The 27593-nt window shown below is 38.5% G+C and overlaps 1 protein-coding gene across 5 annotated transcripts in view; it reads right to left on the reverse strand.

Annotated features, from left to right (window-relative positions):
- The window catches only part of GLCE (glucuronic acid epimerase), a 125138-nt gene that overhangs the window by 24381 nt on the left and 73164 nt on the right, over positions 1 to 27593 (reverse strand). The window contains exon 1 of one of the 5 annotated variants that reach the window (XM_033189592.1): positions 110 to 128. The exons of the other annotated variants lie outside the window; for them this stretch is intronic. The gene's annotated coding sequence lies outside the window, so the exon portion shown is untranslated. Of the gene's footprint in view, positions 1 to 109; positions 129 to 27593 lie in introns of those variants that run through there. 5 annotated transcript variants of the gene reach the window in all.

The raw sequence follows: 27593 nt of genomic DNA on the forward strand, positions 1-27593 counted from the left end.
GGGAGGATCACTTGACAAGGTCAGGAGTTTGAGACCAGCCTGGTCAACATGGTGAAACCCCATCTCTACTAAAAATACAAAAAAATTAGCTGGGCGTGGTGGCACTCACCTGTTTTCCCAGCTACTTGGGAGGCTGAGGCAGGAGAATTGCTTGAACCCGAGAGGCAGAGGTTACAGCGAGCTGAGATTGCCATTGCACTCCAGCCTGGGGGACAGAATGAGACTCTGTCTCGGAGGGAAAAAAAAGTTGCCTAGCTCACAGTAGACATTCATTAAAGGTTTGCTAAATAAATGAACATTGTTAAATATTCTTTCCTCTCCGTTGCTCCTTCCTTTCCTTCTTTTCTTGAAAGGAAGCAAGCAAGCAGGCAAGCAAGAACTTGGCCAATATGATTAAAAAAAACAAAAAACAGACATTTGAACCAGACAACTTTGTTTTCTTTCCAATATTTGGGTATTTAGAAATTGTAATCCAAATAAAAATGAACATAACTGACATAACAGAATATGGATTGTGATGCTGTATATTGGCCAACTTTAAAACAGATTTACAATTTAATTACTGCTGTTAGTAATGTTCCATCTGTTTACTGCTTAATAGACCAAGATTTAAATTATACAGTCAAATGGTTAAACACCCAGTGATAGATGTAACTCAAAGGAGAACTGCCTAATATCTTTGGTTGTTAGGACCCTTCTAGTAATATAAACAAGTAGAATTCTCTGGTAGCTACTCACAATAATGCAAAACAGGAAGGAAATTTTACAAGTCCATTTTATTTTTTAGTAACAAAATTGAAATGATCTCTGATACAAGTGCTCATAATACTTCAAATAAGATTGTATTTCTAGAAAAAAAATCCCAAAGAAACTGAGTAAGCAGTACATATATGGACATGCTTTATGTTACTGAATTCTCACAGTATTTCTAGTATTTTCTCATAATTATATCTGTTATGGTGATCTGTGATCAGTGATCTTCAACGTTGCTATTGTAATTGTTTTGGGGTACTATTTACTCATGTAAGATGACAAACTTTACTGATAAATGTTGTGTGCGTTCTGACTGCTCCAATGACCAGCTGTTCCCCAATTCCCTGTTTCTCACCTTCTCCTTGGGCCTTGCTATTTTCTGAGACAGAATAATATGGACATTAGGACAATTAATAACTCTACAATGACTGGTAAGTATTCAAGTGAAAGGAAGAGCCACATGTCTCTCACTTTAAAACAAAAGCTAGAAATGATTAAGCTCAATGAGGAGGGCATGTCTAAAGCCAAAATAGGTTAAAAGCTACACCTCTTGTGCCTAACAGCCGAGTTGTGACAGCAATGGAGAAGTTCTTGATGGAAGTTAAAATTGCTACTCTAGTGAACGCATGAATGAAAAGAAAGTGAAACAACCTTATTGCTGATATGGAGAAAATTTTGGCAGTCTTAAGGTCAAACCAGCCACAATATTCCCTTAAGCCAAAGCCTAACAATCCACAGCAAACCCCTAACCCTCTTCAATTTTACGAAGGCTGAGAGAGGTGAGGAAGCTGTAGAAGGAAAGTTGGAAGCTAGCAGAGGCTGGTTTATCAGGTACAAGATAAAGCAGCAAGTGCTGATGTAGAAGCTACAGCAAGTTATTCAGAAGCTCTAGCTAAGTTCATTGATGAAAGCACCTACACTAAACAGATTTTCAATGTAGACAAAGCAGTCTTTTATTAGAAGATGCCATCTAGGACTTTGATAGCTAGAAAGAAGTGAATGCCTGGCTTCAAAGCACCAGCTGACTCTCATTAGGGACTAATGCAACTGGTGACTTTAAGTTGAAGCCAATGCTCCTTTATAATTCTGAAAATACTAGAGCCCTTAAGAATTATGCTAAATCTACTCTTCCTGCACTCTATAAATGCAACAACAAAGCCTGGATGACAGCACATCTGTTTACGGCATGGTTTACTGAGTATCTGAAGCCCCCTGTTGAGACCTACTGCTCAGAAAAAAGATTCCTTTCAAAATGTTACTGCCCATTGACGATGCACCTGGTCACCCAAGAGCTCTGATGGAGATGTACAAGGAGATTAATGCTGTATCCACACCTGCTAACACAACATCCATTCTGCAACCCATAAATGAAAAAGCAATTTGACTTTCACGTCTTTTTTTTTTTTTTTTCTGAGATGGAGTCTCACTCTATCGCCCAGGCTGGAGCGCAGTGGCATGCTCTCAGCTCACTGCAACCTCTGCCTCTCAGATTCAAGTGATTCTTCTGCCTCAGCCTCCTGAGTAGCTGGGATTAGAGGCGTGTGCCACCATGGCCGGCTAATTTTTGTATTTTTAGTAGAGACAGGGTTTCACTATGTTGGCCAGGCTGGTCTCAAACTCCTGAACTCGTGATCTGCCCACTTCGGCCTCCCAAAGTGCTGGATTACAGGCGTGAGCCACCGCACCCAGCCGACTTTCAGGTCTTAGTATTTAATAAATACATTTTGTAATGCTATAGCTGGCCATAGATGGTGATTCCTCTGATGGATCTAGGTAAAATAAACTGAAAACCTGCTGGAAAGGATCCACCATTCTAGATGCCATTAAAAATATTCACGACTCATGGGAGGAGGTCAAAATATCAACATGAACAATTTGTAAGTTGATTCCCATCTTCATGGATGACTTTGAGGGGTTCAGAACTTCAGTGGAGGAAGTAACTACAGACGTGGTGAAAACAGCAAGAGAACCAGAATTAGAAGTACAGTCTGAAGATGGGGCTGAATTGCTGCAATCTCATGGATGAACAAAGAAAGTGGTTTCTTGAGATGGAATCTATACCTGGTGAAGATGCCATGAACATTATTGAAATGACTGGCCGGGCGCGGTGGCTCACGCCTGTAATCCCAGCACTTTGGGAGGCCAAGGCGGGCAGATCACCTGAGGTAAGGAGTTCAAGAGCAGCGTGGCCAACATGGTGAAACCCTATCTCTACTAAAAATATAAACATTAGTCAGGCCTGGTGGTGGTCACCTGGAATCCCAGCTACTTGGGAGGCTGAGGAAGGATAATTGCTTGAACCCAGGAGATGGAGGTTGCAGTGAGCCAACACGGTGTCCCCTGCACTCCAGCCTAGATGACAGAGTGAGATTCTGTCTCAAAAAACAAAAAAGAAAAATAAATGACAATAAAGGATTTAGAATATCAGAAAAACTTAGTTAATAAGGCAACAGGGTTTGGGAGGATTGACTCCAATTTTGAAAGAAGTTTTATTGTGGATAAAATGCTATCAAATGGCATGGAATGATACAGATAAATCGTTCATGAAAGGAAGAGTCATTCCATGTGGCAAACTTCATCGTTGTCTTATTTTAAGAAATTCCCACAGTTACCACAATCTTCAGCAACCACCACCCTGAGCATTTAGTAGCCATCAACATCAAGGCAAGACCCTCCACCAGTAAAAAGATTATGACTTGCTAAAGGCTCAGATAATCTCTAACAATTTTTAAGCAATAAAGTATTTTTAAATTAAGATATGGGCCGGGCGCGGTGGCTCAAGCCTGTAATCCCAGCACTTTGGGAGGCCGAGACGGGCGGATCACGAGGTCAGGAGATCGAGACCACCCTGGCTAACACAGTGAAACCCCGTCTCTACTAAAAATACAAAAAAACTAGCCGGGCGAGGTGGCGGGCGCCTGTAGTCCCAGCTACTCGGGAGGCTGAGGCAGGAGAATGGCGTAAACCCGGGAGGCGGAGCTTGCAGTGAGCTGAGATCCGGCCACTGCACTCCAGTCGGGCGACAGAGCGAGACCCCGCCTCAAAAAAAAAAAAAAAAAATTAAGATATGTACTTTTTTTTTTTTTTTTTTTTGAGACGGAGTCTTGCTCTGTCTCCCAGGTTGGAGTGCAATGATGTGATCTCAACTCACTGAAAACTCTACCTCCCGGGTTCAAGCAATTATTGTGCCTCAGCCTCCCAAGTAGCTGGGATTACAGGCGTATGCCACCACACCTGGCTAATTTTTGCATTTTTAGTAGAGATAGGGTTTCACCATGTTGGCCAGGCTGGTCTTGAACTCCTGACCTCAAGTGATTCTCCCCACTTGGCCTCCCAAAGTGCTGGGATTACAGGCACGAGCCACTGCGCCCAGTCAGGTATGTATATTTTTTAGACATAATGCTATTCTACACTTAACATACAGTACAGAATAAACATAACTTTTATAAGTACTGGGAAACCAAAAAATGTGTTTGAGTCACTTTATTGTGATATTCACATTATGGTGGTCTGGAACTGAATCTGCAATATCTCCAATGTATTCCTATTGTAAATTATATTATTTGAATTTCATAGATGAAAAGACTAAGGCATAAGAACCTACAAAACCTACAAGAAGATTTACTAAAGGAAAAGGATAGGAACAAAGCCAAGACTAGAACTTAAATCTGATAAAAAAAAATTTTGTGCATTCCCTACTTACAGATGATGAAACTGAGGCATTGTGATGTTCAGGAATTGTGAAATTCAGGAATTTACCTGAAGCCACATGATTATTTGATGGTTCACATATCTATTATTAAGAATGGTATTTTAACTCCAGTTTTTCAGTCTGACTCCAAAGCCTGTGCTCTGATATGTCACAGGGTATCTTAGAACAGGTATATAAATATTATATTTCAGAAGCTGAATACTCCCCCACTTCCCCAAAAGATTTTAACTTATAACAGGTTACTAGATTGCGAACTGAATTCAGACATTCACAGGTCTTGTTTTGGCTAAAGTTTAATTTTACCATAAATCAACAGTTCACACAGGTAAATACAATTTGAGGAAAAGCTATCTAGTTGTTCTAAAAATGTATTAGCATTTCTGAGTGAAGCTACTGAAATTTTTGAAATTTCTTTAAATCTAACAGTATAATTAAATGCCATATTAATATCAGAAAGGGACAGAAATGAGAGTCATGACTGTGAATGTTATGTATATATATTCTAAGAAAGCTACCCGGTCCCCAAGTGGATTAGAATAATTAAGCTCTGGACAACAGGATTCTCACTGGCCCCACAAATCCAGCAATAGCTTACAAATGCATCATAATGCCTTATTTCTGTTAATAATTATTATGATGTTCTGGAATAGCTTGCTGAAGCAAAACTTTCCCCATGTTAATTTGAGGCTTTGAAAATATACTGGTGTCTTAGAAGCCCTAAGGTGGCAGGATATATAAGAGTAACTAACATTAGTACAAGAAATTAGGGTGCAAAAAAGAAGAATCTAAAGATAAAGCTATTTTTTGGGCTGGGCATGGTGGCTCACACCTGTCATCCCAGCACTTTGGGAGACCAAGGTGGGAGGAGTTCGAGACCAGGAGTTCGAGACCAGCCTGGGTGACACAAGACTGTCTTTTTTAAAAAAAATTATTTTGTTCTATGCCTTTTTATTAGCCACAGGGGGGGGAAAAAAAAGCAACAGGTCAAGGAGAATAAAAAGCTTTAACTTTTTTTTCTACTTAGTTTAATTTCCAGCGAGAACATACGATCTTGAATACAGACTGTAATTACCCTTAGAATGAAAATCACCAGTGACACCAAAGGTCGTATTTATTTGCTTGGGTCGCTCAACACAAATCGGTTTTTTTGTTTTTTGTTTTTTTTTGAGATGGGGGCGGTCTCATTACGTTGCCCAGGCTAGTCTTGAACTCCTGGGCTCAAGTGATCCTCTCAGCCTCCCAAAGTGCTGGGATTACAGGTGTGAGCCACTGAGCTCAGCCAATAAATCGGCTTTGAAGCTGTGAAAGGAAAAAGCAAAACAAAAATAAAAAATTTCAACACTATGGAGATAAAGGAGAACCATCTAAGGAAAGTTAATTGTATTAACCTTTAAAGATAATATATAAGGCTGGGCGCGGTGGCTCAAGCCTGTAATCCCAGCACTTTGGGAGGCCGAGACAGGCGGATCACGAGGTCAGGAGATCGAGACCATCCTGGCTAACACGGTGAAACCCCGTCTCTCCTAAAAAAAATGCAAAAAAACTAGCCAGGCATGGTGGCAGGCGCCTGCAGTCCCAGCTACTTGGGAGGCTGAGGCAGGAGAATGGTGTAAACCCGGGAGGCGGAGCTTGCAGTGAGCTGAGATCCGGCCACTGTACTCCAGCCTGGGCGACAAAGGGAGACTCCCTCTCAAAAAAAAAAAAAAGATAATATATAAATAAAAATGCAAAAACAGAACTAGAAGCTGGGGAAAGACACATTCGTGGTTATTGCGCTTTACTCATAAAGAGATCTGAGACCATCTGGTGGCTTCTATCAGCTGAGGTGTGGAAATTCATATTCTAAGCCTACTGGGCCTCCTAACTGACATACTTTTGTAGGAAAATCTTAGTCCTACCCCTAACAGGACACCAAAGCAATTCCAACCTGCCTGCCTGTCTGCCTTCCTTCCTTTTCTTTTTCTTTCTTTCCTTCCTTTCTTCCTTTCTCTCTCTCCCCCTCCCTCCTTTCTTTCTCTTTTCTTTTCTCTTTTCTTCCTTTCTTTTCTTCCTCCCCTCCCCTTCGCTTCCTTTATTTTCTTTTTTTCTTTCTTTTTTTGAGACAGGGTCTCTCACTCTATCACCCAGGCTGGAGTACAGTGCCATGCTCATAGCTCACTGTAGCACTGTAGCTTCAATCTCTCCAGCTCAAGTGATCCTCCTGCCTCAGCCTCCTGGGCAGCTGGGACTACAGGTGCACACCATCATGCTTGGCTAATTTTTATTTTTAGTAGAGATGAAGTCTCACTATGTTTCCCAGACTGGTCTTGAACTTTGGAACTCAAGCAACACTCCCTGCCTTGGCTTCCCAAAGTGCTGGGATTACAGGCATGAACTACCACACCTAGCTCTAGTTTTCTTAACTTCAGCAACCATAAACTAGGCAGAAAGAATAATATGATGAACCTTTGAAAAATAATTTTAAGAAGTACAGATGTTGACTGGTTCCAGACCAACCACCTTTTCATACTGCTAGAAGGAAAGCTGTTTGCAAAGCACTAAATTAATGAAATAGAAAAAGAAAATCCTCATCAATTCCTACAACAGTTAATGACAATGAGTTAATGAACAGACTAAATTCAATGAATGAAGCATTTTACTTAGTATTACGATTAGTAACGATTTCTGCTCTTAAATAACTTAGAACCTTGAAGATACAAGACTTGAACATACAGAAAGCAATTGGAAAAAATCCACTGAAAAGGTAGTAAAATAAATATAATAATTGAATTTGAAAATCAAATAAAAAGTAGTGTGGCAGGTAGTTTAGTTAGGAAAGGGAAAGATACTAGAAAGAGCTGCATGGGGGAGAACACTTTACTGAAGCCCAACATAGATGGTATATACTGGTCTCCAAGAGAATATTAACAACCATTAAGTGAGGCCCTTTTCAAACACAGGATAATGAACTTATAACTATGGATTTCCTTATCTACACTGCAAAGTACTTTTACATTCATTTCTTCATTTAATGTCTGCAACAATCCAATGAAATGGTCAGGAAAGTGAGTGCTATTTTACAACAGAAAACACTAAGGCTCAGAAATTGATAAGGTGGCACGAAGAAAAGAATTTAGGTATTTTGGTTCTAAGCTTTATCAGACCATAGATTTCCAAATCCAGATAATTAAGTCTCATCTGGACTGGGAGAAGATGTTTCAAAGTCTTCAGAAATGATTCTGATGATTAATTTGGTCTGAGAAACAATACAACTGGCTCTAAAATTTCACGGGGCATTAGAATTACCTAGAAGGTTTGTTCAAACACAGATTGCTTTTCTCAAACCCCACAGTTTCTGATTTACTAAATCTAGGTAGAGACCTAAGAACCTGCTTTTCTACCAAGTTCCAGGTGAAACCTATGCTTCTGGTCAGGGGATCACACACTTTGAGAACCACTGTAATATACCATATGTGTTAAGTAGGTACTATGTGCAAGTGGAAATATGTATGCTGCCCAAACTCAGAACTATCTTAGGCAACTCTGAAAATTAGGGTTATTAGCATATTGATTTTTGCAGAATAATTAGTTTGTGCTCCAGTGAGAATGACTTTAGTTAACTCTTGAATCAATTTACAAAGGAGTGATTCAAGAGTTAGCTAAGCCCTAAAGTCATGCTTGGAAAAAATGTGTAAGTTTTGGCTTTTGCCTGTATGTTGCAGAATCTCTCAGCTACAGTATGTTTTGAAATAATTCTGTTGGAAGGGTAGGTGGGTGGTATATATTTTGAAGTCTTGCAGAATTGAAAATATGTGTTGCTTCTTCATCAAACAACTTGGCTGAATAAAGAAGTTTAGGGTCCAAATTGCCTACAGAACTCTGTATACACTGCTCAGCTGTTCAATGGTAAGAACAAGCCGATGTTTAATGGTAAGAACAATCAATCTAAAGCTAATCCACCTTTTCTTCCTTTGTGAACAACTTGTATGTTTTCTTGTTTTTCTCCCTTCCTGGATGCCTGATCATGATGATGATGACAATGATGATGATGATTTTAACAAGAGAAAGTACAAAGTTTTACCAGAATAGACTTAGTTGTTAGGCTATTTTCATTAATTTTTCCTGGAGTTTGGCAACAAGCTTGTTTGAATTGCAGGCTCAGGTCATCTCCTCTCAGAAAAGTTTTTATCCCATAGAGTGTTTAATAATTGTTCCCATTCAATTTCTTCTGGTCTTTTCCAAAATGTCAATTGTATATATTAGATCTCTGGACTCTATTCTTTATGTCAATCACCTTTTTTTTCAAATTTTCTTTTTTCATTTCTTCTCCCCCTTTTCCTCTGCATTTTGAGAGAGCTTCTCAAACTTGTAGTCTGTATCACTAATAAAATTTTCTAATCCACTCTCTGTTGCTTCTGGTGCAGTTTAATTTATATACCACATATTTAGTTTCTATTTTATTATTTCTTATTTGGATACTGCATATTTTAGTTTCCATCCTATAGGCCTTACTTATTAATATCCAACACCCTTTTAATGTATGCCTCCCTGTTAGCTGGCCCCCACTTTCATCCCAGCCTGCTGCCTTATGAACTTATTTTCTACGTCTCACTCCAAAGACTCCAAAATTTTAAAAACCTACAAGCAAAAAAAAAAAAAAAAAATGTTTTCTACAATTTTCTTGTTACAGAAGTAACCTTTTATATCAAGAGTATGTGCTTTTGCCCTGGTATTGAGTGCAACATTCCTGTATTTTTAAGGTTGCAGAATCTTATTTCAGAAGTCTGTCTGCTCACTATGTCTTATATATCAGTTACTAGAGATCTAGAGGTTTGATCAAAGTAGGGTTTGATTTTTCAGCAAGGATACTTCATGATAGAGATGTGAACTTTCATCAGGAAGTATATAATGTTCAATTGTCTCTCTTTTTATGATGTTAAGATTAATCCCTATTTTCAGCCTAATACATTATAAAGCCATTATATGACCCAAGAAAGCTCCTGAAGCCTCAGTCATGTCTGTGTTGTAGCTCAAAAAGAAGAGGCAAGCCATTATAAAGTTATCCTTTAGCAGTTCACCCAATATTACTTTTAGCAATCATTGATGATTACTTCATTAAAAGTTGCAAAATGGGTGACATTCTATCAGTCTTTCTTAATGTATAGTTAAAATATTTCTATAAAGAAAATCTTCATCTTGCCAACTACTTAGTTACCCTGAGATATACACTGTGTATAGGAAGGGCAGAATTAATGATTAAATCTTTATCAATTTTCAAAATAATGAATTGGCTCCCTAGTCTCCAAAAATAATGAGCTTTTAAAAAAAGTAACATATGAACTCACAGATTTTTAACATATTTGATACGTTTCAATCTACTGCAGTTATTTCTTTTTCTTGAGATGTCAGTATTTCAGGTATGTGAACACTTCCTTTTTGATGTTTTCAATGCTGGTACATTCTATTTAGATATATTTATAGTCATTTCAGTGGTGACTAGATGTGGGGTTAGAGGGAGTCAGATGCTTATACCACACTGCTATCTGTACCTGTGAGGAATACGTTTTGCTATTAGTAACAGACACCAGAAATAAACTATCTTATGTTCCAGCTTGGGTTAGTTTTCACTCATATAAACTACACCTAGAAATTGGCAGGCTGGACCGTACACGCAGCTACATGCTCATCAAGGACCTAGGTGCTTTCTATCTTTCTACATTACCTTATGCCCCAAGAAAGCTACTGCGGCCTCAGCCATCATGTCTGTGTTGTATCCCAGAAAGGAAAAGAAAGGCAGAAGGGCAAAACAGCACATCTCTCAGCAGAACTAATTCACACTGAGACTGTCCTCAAGCTTCACTTTTTTCCAACATTTCATTAGCCAAATCTTAGTCACATGGCCACCTCTAGCTGCAAGGGAAGCTTCTAGGCAGCCACATGCCAAGTGGAAAAAACAGGGTTCTATTATTAAGGAGAAAACAGACCCTGGGAGGAAACCCAGTCTCTGTCATACCATCTCACCAGAAAGTTTCTCAATGTACAAATTAATCACTCTTTCCCCATGTAGCCCTTTACTATATCTCAATTATACAAATTCTTCAAGTCTGTAATTATGAATCTGTGGGTATTTTTCTCTAGACTGAATTTCTTGAAGATGCAGGGCACTTTGTATTTATATATATATTTCCCTCTATCAATGCCTATTCAGGCACTCAACTCAAATGTGCCTTATTCAGACACACTGAAGCATGTATTTGGTCACCATGTTTATATAGTTATGTATGTTCATTTTCAAACTATTCTATTGGGTTTTGTTACCTGTATGGCAACCTATTCTTCCCACAATCCAGAGCTTGTGCTGAATGAAAATCATCAGCAGCACTCCATAAGTAAGTCAACCCTGCTACTCTCATTTATCCTCAAACCTGAATAAAACATATTCAGGCTAAAAAAATCTTCATTTAAATGAGAAAGGAAGTTGTTCCTTTTTGTGATGGTGGGGAAGGTTACAGAAAAAGGAAAGGTCTAACGAGTAGTTTTACCATATATGCTAAGCATTAGATATACTTTCGGTTACTGAAATCAACCCCTAAGAAGGAAATTTTTTTTTTTTTTAATCACCCACATACGGTTGAAGAAACTGAGTAGTTCTTAACTCTGCTGAAGAAAAATTATTAGTGAGCACATAGTGGGATTTAAACCTAGATTTATCTGGCTTCGAAGTGTAAGTTCTTTACATCAGACCATAGTATCATATTACCTGGCTCCAAATCACCATATACGTTCACACCAATTAGATAAGAGCAGAAAGATCTGCCCTTGGTTGTGCAGACACAATCTTAAACTACTAGCATTACGCATCAGCTTCTGAAACTAAAATATGTTTTTAAAAAGAGCTTTTAAATACATTCAGCTTACTTTTCTCTAGCATTGAAAGCCATAACATAAAAAAGTGGGACAGGAATGTTTTTAACAGCAAAGAGATGCTTTGTATCCAGAAAAGCTGAACAATTACAGTGTAGCTAAAATGTTCTTTGAAGTACTGTATAGCACTTAACTTTAAAAGCTCTCTGCTTGCTTCTAAGCAATGTGTCAAACTAAGTAAATGCTATGTAAATAAATCAGTTCAGAAAGGAGTCCCAGGCTTCTCCAGCTGTGTAAAATTTCTCCACTCATTAGGAAAGCCAAGAAAAAGAAAACTTAATGATGTGTTTACTCTGCATGGTTCAAACACAGGTTCTATAGAATAGTTGTTGACAGTAAGTTTTTATGAAACATCTTTTACCAAGTTTGGTGTCATCCTGCAAACTGGAATGTCTAAAGGAGAAAGGTTCATCAAGAAGACTGCTTATAGTAATTTTAAAAATCACAAGATACAGTATTAGCTATGCAGAAGAAGTTATATGTGGAAGAAATAAGTGCCCAAATTGTTTTTTTGTTTTTTAATTTTTTTGGAGACAGAGTCTCACTCAGTCACCTGGACTAGAGTGCAGTGGCACGATCTCAGCTCACTGCAACCTCCAGCTCCTGGCTTCAACCGATTTTCCTGCCTCAGCCTCACAAGTAGCTGGGATTACAGGCGTGTGCCACCAATGCTTGGCTGATTTTTTTTGTATTTTTAGTAGAGATGGGGTTTCACCATGTTGGCCAGGTTGGTCTCGAACTCCTGACCTCAGGTGATCCACCTGCCTCGGCCTCCCACAGTGCTGGGATTACAGGCATGAGCCACCACGCTCAGCCCCAAATTGGTTTTTAAATGAGTTATTATTAGGATAATTTTTTATATAGAATGCAGTTTTGAGCTACTTCACAAAGCAATTCAGAAAGCATGATATCAGAAAAAATGATTGAGAGAATATGCTAATGGAAATGTGTGAGGATAATCTGGTAGAATAAACAATACTGCAAATTCTACTTGCAATTTGACATAATGTTTTTTCTAATGTTTATGATAAAAAGAAACACTTAATATACCAGTCTTCAGACACTGCATAATCTTTTGCAATTTTAAAGATACATAACAGTAGTATCCACATTATAAATTTCTCTTAGTAATTAATAGTTAACAGAATGGCAGGTCAAGAGACTAGGAAACAGGGACCTTTATAAAAAGGGGGGTAGAGGAAGAGACTAGCAGCAGTGTTGTGTTCTAATTAATGTAATCCCACTTAAGTCTCATAACTACAAAGTGGTATTACCTTCGTTTTTCAGATAAGGAAACTGATATAGAGGCAACTGTTGACTCAATCACTTACTAGCTTTTCTTCCACTGCCAGTTATTTCACTTCTCTGAATCACAGTTTTCTCAGTAGTACACTAGCACTAGTACTATCTAGCTCACAGGTACCTCACAGGTGTCTTGAGGACTAAATGAGGTAAGTGTATATACTCAAAATGTGGAAATGTAAGTTCCATTTTCCTTTCAGAAAGGTTACTAATTTTTTCAAGTCTCAACTTGTCCAAAATCTATTAAGAGATACAGCTAGAAAATGAAACCAGATTATAGGCCCAGAACCCAAATTTATCTTAGTCCAGTGTTTGCCATTCTACTACATTTCCTTGCACTTTTCATATCATTTATTTCCTCCTCCTCCTCCTCCTACATGCTAATTTTTTAAAAAGGCGTGTCTCAAATGTTATCTCCAAATTTTGAAAGCAATCAACAAATTCATCTCCAATATCTAACAAAGGGCTCACAGCCTTCAATGACGTATCTCATATCTAAAACTAAGGAATCCATAAACTCATCAGTCAGAAGGCCATACGACTCCAGAGAATGTTATAATAATCCAGAAATTTTACAACTAAATGGGTTATGAACATGTACGGTTACAGCAGTTTATTAATAATAATTCCAAGCTGGAAACAACCCAAATGTGCACCAAACGGTGACTTTTAAACTGTGGTTCATCCATGCAATGGAACACAACACAGCAATGCAGTGATACTGATACCTGCCACAACATAGATGAATCTCAAAAGCATTTCACTAAGTGAAAGAACTCAGACACAAAAGTGTACTTACTATATAATTTCATTTATGTGACATTCTGGAAAAAGAAAATCATAGGGATTAAAGTTAATCAGCAGTGGCAGAAAGGGAGTGACTTATAATGGAACATAGATGAGGGGCTTTTGAGGACGATGGAAATATTCTAATTTTGATTGTTGTGGTGGTAAATGACTATTTATCTGACAAAACTCATCCAACTATAAATTTTAAAGAGGCACATTTTATTTTATGTAAACTATACCTTAGTAAAATTAATCTATAATGGGTTTCTATAGTTTTGTTTTTGAGTAATAAATTCCATGAAAATAAAGAGGAAACTAATTAAATAAGGTCATATAAACAAAGGGAGAAGGTATATTTTCGGGACAACCAGAGTTTTTTACTCTGATAGGCCTAAATTTGAATCCTGGTAAGCTTGATAATCTGGGACAAATTAGTTGACCTTTCCAAACCTCGGTTTCCTCATCTGTTAAGCTGATATAATACCTTCTGCTTTACAAAGTAGTTTTAAGATTAAGCGAACACTTAATTTAGTGCCTACCACACAGTAGGCACTCATAGTAGGAAAACAAAGGAAAATGTTTATGGGTGAACTGATATCTAAGCCAATTAAAAAAAGAATAATATTCAGGCCGGGCACAGTGGCTCATACCTGTAATCCCAGCACTTTGGGAGGCTGAGGTGGGCAGATCGCTTGAGGTCAGGAGTTTGAGACTAGCCTGGCCAACATGGCGAAACCCCGTCTCTACTAAAAATACAAAAATTAGCAGGGCACGGTAGCATAAGCCTATAATCCCAGCTACTTGGGAGGCTGAGACAGGAGAGTCGCTTGAGCCCAGGAGGCAGAGGTTGCAGTAAGCTGAGATCGTGCCACTGTACTCCAGCCTGGGTGACAAAGCAAGACTCCATCTCAAAAAAAAAAAAAAAAAAAAGAAGAATCTTCATCTAGCTATATCAGTTCATTTAATCGACAAATATTTGTTAAACATCTGTTATAAGGTATGTTAACATTTTCCCAAATAAGTAATCAGTAAAACCAGAGTACATATTCCCCTGGAAAAAATCACATTTCTCTAAGCTTCTGTAATTTTTATTATCTCATAAAAGTTGGTAAGAATAGCAATCAAGAAACAAATACAATTTGCCTTTCCACAGAATGATATATTGGTAGGGAACATAAATTTTATCAGCAATAAATGTGAATTAAATAAGATTTAAACTAGTATTTCCCAGATGCACAATTTTCTAGGCTAAGAAGGTTACCAAATTGAATTAACTTCAGCACTGCAAGAACTTTCATTAACCTCCTGCTTAAGACCTTACTTCATGTTGAGCAAAGGGTGTAGATACTTTCTGTTGGTTTTTAAATTTGAGGTGAATGCAACTTGCAGCACAGAAACTGCATTTACCTAAAAAAATTAGGTAGTGAAGCAGAAATGAAATTTTACCTAAGATTATTTCTTAATGCATATAAATATATTCCGTGTATATATATCAATACATTTTCTAAGGGTTGAAACTAAGTTTTCACTGACATTTATATAAACAACCTAAAATCTTGGCACTGGGATTATTTACAAAGGTAAAACCTAAATTACAAATATTTGGCAAGGAGAAAATTATACTTTCTGTCTTTCTTCCCAAATCAAAATCGTCTTCTATGGGGCGGCATCCCCACCTTGGCTGTGGGAACGGTGACCCCGGAAAAAATAAGGTCAAAAAAAATTTTAAGAAATAATCTTCTGGCCAGGCGCGATGGCTCATGCCTGTAATCCCAGCACTTTGAGAGGTTGAGGCAGGCGGATTACCTGAGGTCAGGAATTCGAGACCAGTCTGGCCAACACGGTGAAACCTCCTCTCTACTAAAAATACAAAAATTAGCTGGGCGTGGTGGTGCGTGCTTGTAACGCTAGCTACTGGGGAGGCTGAGGCAGGAGAATCACCTGAACCCAGGAGGCAGAGGTTGCAGTGAGCCGAGATCATGCCATTGTACCCCAGCCTGGACAACAAGTGCAAAACTCCATCTCAAAAAAAAAAAAAACTCCCTATATGTATATGTACATCACATATATTCACATGTACGTATGTATGTGTTTTCTTCCTGTGACAAGCTGTACCATGTAGCCTACACACTGCTTCATGTTTTAAAAATTGCTTCCTTAAGACAGAATTTAAATTATTACTCACACATCATAATAAACTCTAGGTTTCAAATTGTGGCAAATGCTGATTAAGAAATTAAGATGTTATACAAATCTTTCCTTCTCTATTAAGCCAACCACAAAGTAGCTATGGTCTCTAAATAGTCTAATAGGGTATCTGAGTTATAAACTGAGCTTCTTATCATACCCTACAATGCACATATGTAATAAGGATAGAGACTGTTCTTTTTCCTTAGTGCTGAAACTCCACCACTAGGAAGCAAAGTGACTTTAAAAAGAAGTTTAACATATGCTGAATTTGAAGACATGACAACAATGTTTCCCCCCATTACTATTGCCTGGGGTGGGGAGGGAGAAAGCATTCAAGTATGCTATTAATGTCTATTTCTTGACTTAAAATGTAATTTTTCCAGCAGTTTCTTGGTATAAATTTACACAGCCTGAATGTAGAGATAAAACAAAGAGAATTTATAAACTAAAAACAAACATAAAGTCAATACAATTTTAATTTCTCTTTTCTCCATGTCAGTCACAAGAAGTGACCAAGGAGGACAAACTTCAAGACTTTTGGGGGCTTTATGGAATCTTTTACATGTTTTTCACATACTTTACATCTAAATCCTTAGAGGTTATAGAGCACCCAAAAGTTAAATATGCCCACCCTGAACATACTTTTCTGAAAGGAACCGCTTAAGATGACTATGAAATTTTAAGCCCGTATTCCCTCTTTCAGCCTTTCCAGGAAAATGAGAAACTATCCTAAAATGCCCAAATATGAATATTCTACAGTCTTTAATAATAAATGTCAATAAGTCATCTTACACTGTTAGAACATTGTTTCTCAATAGTGTATTCTTGGCTTCTTTCCTACTGTCTGCTGCTCCTCCCGAAACAGCATATTCTCCAACCCAAACAGAAATACTCTCATTTAGTCTATGACTTTAGACTGATCAAAAGCTTACTCTCAAGGATAAATGTCTTATATGTCCTTGCTGTTGCATTTATGTCAAAAAACAAGCTCCTTGAGAGGAGAAGCCATGTGTGAATAGATCTTTCCCCCTTTTGTTTTCTACTTAATTGTCTCATTGTTTCTAGCATACATATGAACAAATTCTGTGAATATAATTTCCCCCTCAAATTCTACTCTGCTATTCTAAACACTTATTTTTTCCCTGTAAGAAGCCACAGCTAGTTTAGGAATTATAATGGTTCCAAGCTCTGCAACAATAAAAACTAGAAAGCAATGCATCAATTTTTTAAAAAGTACTTGAAATATTTTAGACAACTGGCAAAATAAAGGCATAACTCAATGATATCTATTTTCATGACAAATAACTCAGGAGGAAGAACATATGGACATATTCATGTACACATACACACACACACACACACACACACACACAATTCACGTAGTCATATCAATCCCATAAAACCAAGTGACTAATCAAGACTTTTGTTCCTAGGAACGCATTTTATAATATAACACAATTTGTATTTCATCTTAGGAGCCATTGCCTGAAAGTATCAGTGATTACTAAGAACACAGTATTAGTCCTAGATTAGCACTAGCTGTTAGAAAGACATTAATGACTATTCTACCATACTCTCCTACGAGACTGACACTATGGCTTCAATCATTAACATACTGGACACAGAAAGTTGTTCTCTCTCAAGTAATTAAAATTATGTTATTTTCTTGCAAATAAAAGGAAACTGTAATTACTCAGACAATAGCCTACTTTACTCCATCCAAAAGTATATATAAAAATCTGAGGCCGGGCCTGGTGGCTCAGGCCTGTAATCCCAGCACTTTCGGAGGCCAAGGCAGGTGGATTACAAGATTAGGAGTTTGAGACCAGACTGGCCAACATGGTGAAACCCTGTCTCTACTAAAAATACAAAAATTAGCCAGGCCCACTGGTGGTGTGTGCCTGTAATCCCAGCTACTTGGGAGGTTGTGGCAGCACAACTGATTGAACCAAGGAGGCGGACGTTGCGGTGAGCCGAGATGGTGCCACTGCACTCCAGTCTGAGTGACAGGGCAATACTCCATTTCAGGGGGGAAAAAAAAAAATATATATATATATATATATATCTGAATCACATATGTATCCTAAATGGGAAAAAAGCTTATAGGCATATATAAAGACATCAAAAAGTCCTTTAAGATCTAGAGAACAAACAACAACAAAACAATGAAATGAGGGCATTTGCTGAGGATGTTGCCAAGTGCTCAGGGAATATTCCATCAACTCACTTAACATGTGATTTTTAAGAATGACTGGACAAGGCCGGGTGCAGTGGTTCATGCCTGTAATCCCAGCACTTTGGGAGGCTGAGGTGGGCAGATCGCGAGATCAGGAGATCGAGACCATCCTGGCTAACACAGTGAAAAATACAAAAAATTAGCTGGGCGTGGTGGTGGGCGCCAGTAGTCCCAGCTACTTGGGAGGCTGAGGCAGGAGAATGGCATGAACCCGGGAGGCGGAGTTGGCAGTGAGCCGAGATCACGCCACTGCACTCCAGCCTGGGGAACAGAGCAAGACTGCGTCTCAAAAAAAAAGAATGACTGGACAAAAAACACTAGTTAGCAAAGGCAAAATCTCTGGCTGCTCATAAAAACTTGGTAAAATTAGCTGTTTTGTCTTCAAAAGTCTAAAGTATAACAAAATCTCTCTCACCCCCTACTTACCCATACCTAAGTAGGTTTATGTTTGGCTCAGAACATTCACTCAAAAAAGATTATCTAAGTTTTTTTCTGTCATATGAAAAAAGAAAGTTGATGACTCTCCTGATTCAGTTATCTAACAGTTCATTCTAACAAATACTGTGTTTCTGTGCATACTTAAAAGCTTTCTCTGACACATCTACTCCAGTATCAGCTCTACACTGAACAAATCATATTTAAGACGAGTGACTTGAGTTATCACAGGGCTTCACTAATACTGATGTTCTCTCTCCAAAGTATCCCTTTTTACAATAGGGGTCTCTAATGATTATCTGGATACCCTTTCTGTAGGGTATTAGTTAGTCAGGATAATCTAGGCCTGGGGTTGTAACAAATATTCCCCATAATCTTAGTGACTTAGCAAAAATTTCTCTCTTACACATGGTACACTGACTCAAATTACATTTAAACAATAAATCATCCTTGATTTAGTTAGGCAATAATTATATATATTTTATACACATACACTTTTTTTCCCTGCTGACATCCAACTCAAGAATATACTAATTAGAAAGCTCACTCTTGGCCGGGCGTGGTGGCTCACGCCTGTAATTCTAGCACTTTGGGAGGCCGAGGGGGGTGGATCATCTGAGGTCAGGAGCTCGAGACCAGCCTGGCCAACATGGTGAAACCCTGTCTCTATTAAAAGTACAAAAATTAGCTGAGTGTGGTGGTGGGCGCCTATAATCCCAGCTACTCAGTAGGCTGAGGCAGGAGAATCGCTTGAACCTGGGAGGCGGAGGTTGCAGTGAGCCGAGATCATGCCACTGCACCCCAGCCTGGGCAACAAGAGCAAGATTACTTCTAAAAAAAAAAAAGCAAGCAAGCAAGCAAGATTACTCTGGTTGAAGATATGAAATCTATATTAAAAAGTCCTGATTTATGGATCAGGGATGTGCATGAACATGAAATTCCTATAGCTTCCTATGCAATCAAATTTTGATTTTCACTAAGAAATTGGAATCCATTTTAGTATAAGCTTTCCTATTTGGCAACTGAGTTTTACTCTTAGGATCCCATTATTCCTATGCTGTTTTGCAATAAACACTACGGACAAAGTAAAAACGCTACATTTTAGGAGTGACTGATTGCCTATAACATTTCTCAGATTTTGCTATCTTCTGCATTTGTACACTTGTAGGGCAGACAGAGTTTATACAGACCAGAAAGCTTATCAGTTCTTTATAAAAATATTCCTTTGTCAGTATCTATTTAACTTAAAAAGTACTCAGAATTCTATCTAGCCTAACACTTCCAACAACAGCAGTGTTTGGAATATTGCCAAAATCATGTTCATTACTCATGAAACAGAGTTTCGAAATATTCATAATCTGGAACAAAAGTAATATTTGTGTCAAATACTCAATTCTAACTCAGTTCACCTAAAGGTAAGTAGTTTAAGTGACAGAAAACGCCATGACCCCAAGATGGTCTAATAACTGTATCTAATAACAAAGGATTAAAATAGGTGTGTGTGTGTGTGTGTATGTGTGTGTGTTTAGAGGAGTGAGGTTTGATGAATTTAGGCCCTTAAGTTCAATAAAAATTGGAAACGTCACATATGTAACACTGGGAGGCAGTATAACATAGAAGTTAAGGATGCAGGCTTTTAGCTGTTTTTTCTGGGTTTGAATCCTGGCTCTATCACTTATTAACTCTGTGTATTTAAGAAAAAGTTTAACTTGTTTATATCTTAGTTTCCTCATATACTATATGGATGTAAAAAATACTTCATAAAGTAGTATTAAATGAAATGTATATAAATTGTTTAGATGGATGCCAGGCACAGAGAAAGTACTCAGTAAATGTTAGGAAATATCAGCACTACCACTCTAAAAACAGTAAAAGAATCTTTAGTATGCAAGTCAAAGTTCAAATCTATAAATTTACACATAATTCACAGGAAGTTGTGCATACTTTCAGTGTAATGTCTACTCAAGTTTCAAGACTTTCACTATTCCACAAAAAAATTATTGCTTATACATGATGACCTAATCAACAAGTGTTCACTGAATACCTACTAGGCACTGTGTGTACAAACAAGAGGCATAACTGCCCCTCAAAATCTTATAATTATTAACAAATTATTTACACTACGATATAAGACCATATTTAATTGAATGCTGAACTCTGTGGTACAGAATATAAGTCCTGGTATATCCTAATGCTTACCGAAGACTAAGAGGACAGGGACTTCTATGAGAGCCGATGCAAGGATGCCTAGCTTACTGCATACATGCCCAAACCTAAGGGCTTACTCTTTATTATGCCAAGTGTGGGGTAGATGAATAATCTAACCCCTCCCCACCTCTGCCCTGCAAAAAAGAAAAAAAAAACTTTAAAATATCTGGCTACTGTAGTCTTTTATTCCTAATGCCAGGAATCATACCTTTTTAGACATATTATATCACTATGGGTATATGTAGTACCATAAGCCACAAAACCAGCAGAATTACTTTGGGCTGCCATTCTAAACACAAAAAACAAAAACCTGATTTATTAAGAACCAAAAAAACTCTATCATTTATGTTGGGTTTACTATTAACATAATTTCTGCCATAAGAAATCACAGAGGGATTCAAGAAAGATGACAAAGTAGGAACCACCAGGAATCTGTCTCCCAACTTAGACAACAACTGCACTGGCAGAATCTGTCTACAGTAACTATCTTGGAACTCTGTAGTCCACTGAAGGCTTGCAACTTCCAAGAGAAGGACTAAATGATAAAGTGCATTAATCTGGGTCATTTTCAGCTCTTAACACAGTTGCAGCAAGCCATCCTCCACTCCAAGCTCCCTGGCAGGCAGCTGTGCATGTACTCCTGGGGCAGTTTGTACTCAGCTTTGCAGCAGCCTGCGGGGGCAAAAAGGACCTCATGCTCCAAATATGGAGATCTGTACTTTGATCACTGATTGTTGCCAAAGATCACATGGGTGTAGTCAAAGAGGCTGCCAGCCATGGTTGTTGCACCTCCTCCCAGTGTTGCAAGAGCTCCCCCGGCTCCCCAGAAATGACTTCCAGGGAACTTAAAGGGCGAGGACCAATTTTTCTTCCTGTATTTATTTTTCTCTTTTTCTCCTTTTGGGAGCCAGACATTAAAGACTAGGACATTCAAAAACAACTGTAAATATGGACAAAATTGGAAAATGATCGTGCATACCCAGGAAAAGATGCAAAGAAAATACCTGGGAAGACCTTAAGTTTATATTTCTATCCCTGACATACGCTGATCCCTGTTTCCTTATCTAGTCTACAAAAACCAAAAACAATAAACAAAAATAATACTAAAACAACAAGCCCTAGTGAAAGGAGAAAATCTGATTTCCAGACTTATCATATTAATAGATTTAAACGTCTAGTTTTCAACAACAACAACAAAAAAATCACAAGGCATACAAAGAAACAGGAAAGTATGGCACATTCAAAGGCAAAAAAAAAAAAAAAAAATCACAGAAATTGTCCTTGAAAAAGACCTGATGGCAAATCTACCATAGCTCTTAAAATGCTGTCTTAAAGATGTGCAAATAACTAAAGGAAGATGCAGATAGAATCAAGAAAATGATGTAGGAACAATGTGTAAATATCAATAGAGATACAGAACCTAAAAAGGAACCAAAGAGAAATTCTGGAGCTGAGAAGTACAAAATGAAAAATTCAGGCCGGGCGCGGTGGCTCAAGCCTGTAATCCCAGCACTTTGGGAGGCCGAGACGGGCGGATCACGAGGTCAGAAGATCGAGACCATCCTGGCTAATACGGTGAAACCCTGTCTCTACTTAAAAATACAAAAAAAACTAGCCGGGCGACGAGGCGGGCGCCTGTGGTCCCAGCTACTCGGGAGGCTGAGGCAGGAGAATGGCGTAAACCCGGGAGGCGGAGCTTGCAGTGAGCTGAGATCCGGCCACTGCACTCCAGCCTGGGTGGCAGAGCGAGACTCTGTCTCAAAAAAAAAAAAAAAAAAAAAAAAGAAAAATTCACTATATAGATTCAAAGGCATATCTGAGCAGGCTGAAGAATCAGCTAACTTCAAGATAGGACAATTGCAACTATGACTCCGAGGAACAGAAAAAAAAAAGACTGAAGAAAAATGAAGAGAATCTAAGAGATCTGTGGGACACCAACAATTGGATGAGTATATACATTGTGGGAGTTTCAGGAGGAGAAAAGAGAAATAGGCAAGGAGAGTACATGAATAATGATGAAAAACTTCCAAAGTTTGATGAAGGACATGACTATAATAAACATCCCACAAGCTCAACAAACTCCAAGTAGCAAGAACTCAGAGACCCATACTGGGATATAGTATAATGAAACTATCAAAAGTCAAAGACAAAGTGAGGATCTTAAAATCAGTAAGAAAGAGACTTATCATATACAAGGGACTCTCAAGAAGGTTATCATCATGTTTCTCCTCAGAAACTTTGGAGGCCAGAGGCAGTGGGTTGACATATTCAATGTGCTAGAAGGAAAACAAACAAACAAACAAAAAATCTGTCAACCAAGAATCCTATATCTAGCAAAAGTGTCCTTCAAAGGTGAAGGAGACATTAAGATACTCCTAGATAAATAAAAGCTGAAGGAATTCATTACCACTAGACCTGCCCTGCAAGAAATAATCAAGGGAAATCTATAAGGTAAAATGAAAGAACACCAGAAATAAGTATCTCAATAAAGGTAACTACATGGGCAATTACAAAACCTACTATTATTGTAATAATGGTTTGTAACTTCACTTTTTGTTTTCTACACAACCTAAGAGACTAATGCATTTAAGAGTTTGATTGTGGGTGCATAATGTATAAGGATGTAATCTGTGACACCAACAACTGACAGGTGTGGGAATAAAGTTGTAGATGAGCAGGATTTTTGGATGTTATTGAAGTTAAACTTTTATAAGTTCAAATTCAAGTGTTATAACCTAGGATGTTAATTGTAATCCCATGGTAATCACAAAGAAAGTAGCTATAGAAAATACACAAAAGAGAATGTGAAATTATTTTAAACCTTTCACTATAAAAAAAAATCAACTATGAGTTCAGCAAAGGAGCAGGATATGAACAAAAATCAGTTGCAGAGGACCCAAACAAGATGGCTGACTAGACATAGCCAGAAATAACTTCTCCCACTGAGACAGACCAGAGATTCAACTAAACCAGCATAATCCAGACAGATCATGTGAGAAATCTGAAACGGAACGAGGTTAGAGAGATGATCCAGATGCCAGGACTGAAGAGGGAGGAAACTGGGAATCCCACACAGGGTTGCCAAGTGCCAGGATATGTTCCAGGCCCTAAATAGCTCCTTAGGAAGGAGTGGCTCTGACCTGTGTAAGCTGCCAGACCAGGAGAGAACAGGGCTTTCTTTCCTGTGGGACCAGGGTGAGCCTGATCTGTACACCCTGCTGTCCACTAGCCCCTCTCATAGTCCCTGTCTGGTCGTGCCTACACACAGCACAGCCTCAACTACCCTGCTGGAGCACTTCCTGCCCGTGGTGCCTCCACCACCCCTGCCTCCCACCCATGGTGCCCCTGCCAGAATGCCTCCCACCTGCAGTGCTCCCACAGGAGCACTTAAGCCCATGGACTCATGGTGTCATACCTTATGGGATGCTGTTGTCAGCAGTCTGGGAGTACCTCAGTCCCTCTAGCCCAGCCTGGGCTCAGCTTCAAGGGAGCAGTGGACAAAGCTGTGGACTTGGTCCAGGCCACCCAGAGTTAGAGCATGCAGCCCATGAGTGTAAAGCTGAACCTTGGCCCTCTGAAAGCATTCAGAAACAAAGCCATTCAACCACATGCAACTTGTGCCACAGTCAAACCCTCAGGGCAATAAAAATCATAAAAACAAAAAGTCCCATTCAAAGGACAGCAACTTCAAAGGAAAAATGAATATCAGCTCTCACCAATGAGAAAGAACCAGCACAACAACTCTGGCAACTCTAAAAGCCAGAGCATATTCTTACCTCCAAATGATCATACTTGCTCCCTGACAATGGTTCTTAACCAGATTGAAATGGCTGAAATGGCTGAAATGGCAGACGAAGAATTCAGAATCTAGATGGCAAGGAATCTCATCAAGATATAAAACAAGGTTGAAACCCAATCCAAGGAAAGCAGTAAAATGATCCCAGAGTTGAAAGATGACATAACCATTTTAAGAAAGAACTAAACTGGATTTCTAGAAATGAAAAATTCACTACAGGAATTTCAAAATAAAACTGGAAGCATTAAAAACAGAATAGACCAAGCTGAAGAAAGAATCTCAGAGCTTGAATACTGCTCCTTTGAAGTAACACAGGCAGACAGAAATAAAAAATATTTTTTAAAACGACCAAAACCTCCTAGAAATATGGCATTATATAAAGAGACCAACCCTACGACTCATTGGCATTCCTGAAAGTGGAGAGAGAGCAGGCAACTTGGAAAACATACTTGAGGATATAGTCCAGGAAAATCTCAGTCTCGACATTGACATGCAAATTCAAGAAATTCAGAGAACCTCTGTGAGATTGCTATGCAAGACAATCATCCTCAAAACACACGGTCATCTGATTCTCCAAGGTCCACATGAAAGAAATAATTTTAAAGGGAGCTAGAGAGAAGAGGCTGGTCACTTACAAAGGGAACTCCATCAGGCTAACAGCACACCTTTCATCAGAAACCTTAGAAGACAGAAGAAATTGGAATTTCATATCCAACCAAACTAAGTTTCATAAGAGAAGAAGAAATTAAATTATTCTCAGACAAGCAAATGCTAAATTCATTACCACTAGACTGCTTTACAAGAGATCCTAAAGGGAGCGCTAAACATGGAAATGAGCCAGGTGCAGTGGCTCACGCCTGTAATCCCAGCACTTTGGGAGGCTGAGGCAGGCGGATTACGAGGTCAGGAGATCGAGACCATCCTGGCAAACACGGTGAAACCCTGTCTCTACTAAAAATACAAACAAAAAAAATTAGCCGGGCGTGGTGGCAGGCGCCTGTAGTCCCAGCTTCTAGGGAGGCTGAGGCAGGAGAATGGCGTGAACCTGGGAGGCGGCAGAGCTTGCAGTGAGCAGAGATCATGCCACTGTACACCAGCCTGGGTGACAGAGCAAGATTCTGTCTAAAAAAAAAAAAAAAAAAAACCATGGAAATGAAAGAACAATACCTGCCATCACAAAAACACACTTAAGCACATAGCCTACTGACACTATAAAGCAACTATACAATCAGGTCTACATAACAACCAGCCAATAGCACAACAGGATCAAATCTTCACATATCAATATTGAATCTGAGCGTAAATGGGCTAAATGCTCCACTTAAAAGGCATAGAGTAGCAAGTTGGATAAAGAAGCAGGATCCAACTGTCTGCTGTCTTCAAGAGACCCATCTCACAAGTAGCAACACTCACAGGCTCAAAGTAAATGGGTACAGAAATAACAGGCAAGTGGAAAAAAAGAGAGAAGGGGTTGCTATTCCTATATCATATAAAACAGACTTTAAACCAACTATGATCAAAAAGGACAAAGAAAGAGTATTACATAATGATAAAAGGCTCAATACAAGAGGGACACTTAACTATCCTTAATATATATACACTAAACATTGGAGCACTCAGATTCATAAAACAAACTCTTAGAGATCTACAAAGAGATTTAGACAACCACACAATAAGACTGGGGGACTTAAAAAAAAAAAAAAACCCATTGACAGCATTGAACAGATCATCAAGGCAGAAAACGAACAAATATATGCTGAACTTAAACATGATAATTGACCAACTGGACCTAGTAAACATCTACAGAACGCTCCATCCAACAATAGAATGTACATTCTTCTTATCTGCACACAGCACATACTCTAAAAGATTCACCACATGCTGGATCATAAAGTCTCAACAAATTCAAAAAAATCGAAACCACGCCAACCACACTCTCAGACCACAGCACAATACAAACAGAAATCAATACCAAAAAGATCTATCAAAACCATACAATTACATGGAAGTTAAACAACCTGACCTGAAATGACTTTTGGGTAAAGAACAAAATTAAGGCAGAAATCACAAAGTTAGTTGAAACTAATGAAAACAAAGACACAACATACCAGAATATTTGGGAAACAGCTAAAGCATTGTTTTGTTTTTGTTTTTGTTTTTGAGATGGAGTGTTGCTGGAGTGTAGTGGTGCGATCTCAGCTCACTGCAACCTCCGCCTCCAGGGTTCAAGCGATTCTCCTCTCTCAACCTCCTGAGTAGCTGAGATTACAGGCACCCACCATCATGCCCAGCTTATTTTTTCTATTTTTAGTAGAGACGGGGTTTCATCATGTTGTCCAGGATGGCCTTGAACTCTTGACCTCGTGATCTGCCTGCCTTGGACTCCCAAAGTGCTGAGATTACAGGCATGAACCATCGCACCCAGCCAGCTAAAGCACTGTTAAGAGGAAGGTTTAGAGTGACGAATACCTACATTAAGAAATTACAAAGATCTCAAATTAACAACCTAATGTCACACCTAAAGGAGCTAGAAACACAAGAGTAAGTGAACACCAAAGCTAGCAGAAGAAAAGAAATAACCAAAATCAGAGCTGAAATGTAAAAATCTATAGAAAAGATCAATGAAACCAAAGTGGGTTCTTCGAAAGATTAAACAAGATTTTTAAACTGCTAGATAGAAAGAAAAAAGAAAATCCAAATAAACATAATCAGAAATGACAAAGGTAACATGTTAACTAACCCCACAGAAATACAAAAACCCTCAGAGACTATTATGAACACCTCTATGCACACAAACTAGAAAACACATAATAAATAGATAAGTTCCTGGAAACACACAGGCTTTTAAGATTGAGCCAGGAAGAAGTGAAAATCCTGAGCAGACCAATAATGGGTTCTGAAATTGAATCAGCGATTAAAAACAACAACAACAACAAAACTACCAATCAAAAGAAGCCCTGGACCAAACAGATTCACAGCTGAATTGTACCAGACGGACAAAGAAGAGGTAGTACAAATCCTACTAAAATTATTCCAAAAAATTGAGGAGAAGGGACTCCTCTCTAACTCATTCTATGAAGCTATTATCATTCTGATATAAAAGCCCTACAGGGACACAAGGAAAAAAGAAAACTTCAGACCTGCATTCCTGATGAATACAGACACAAAAATTCTCAATGAAACACTAGCAAACTGAATCAGCAGCACATCAAAAAGTTAATTCACCACAATCAAGTAGGCTTTATTCCTGGGATGCAAGGTTGGTTCAA

This window comes from Trachypithecus francoisi, unplaced genomic scaffold, assembly GCF_009764315.1.
Source record: "Trachypithecus francoisi isolate TF-2019V2 unplaced genomic scaffold, Tfra_2.0 Lachesis_group3, whole genome shotgun sequence".
Classification (NCBI taxonomy): Eukaryota; Metazoa; Chordata; class Mammalia; order Primates; family Cercopithecidae; genus Trachypithecus; species Trachypithecus francoisi.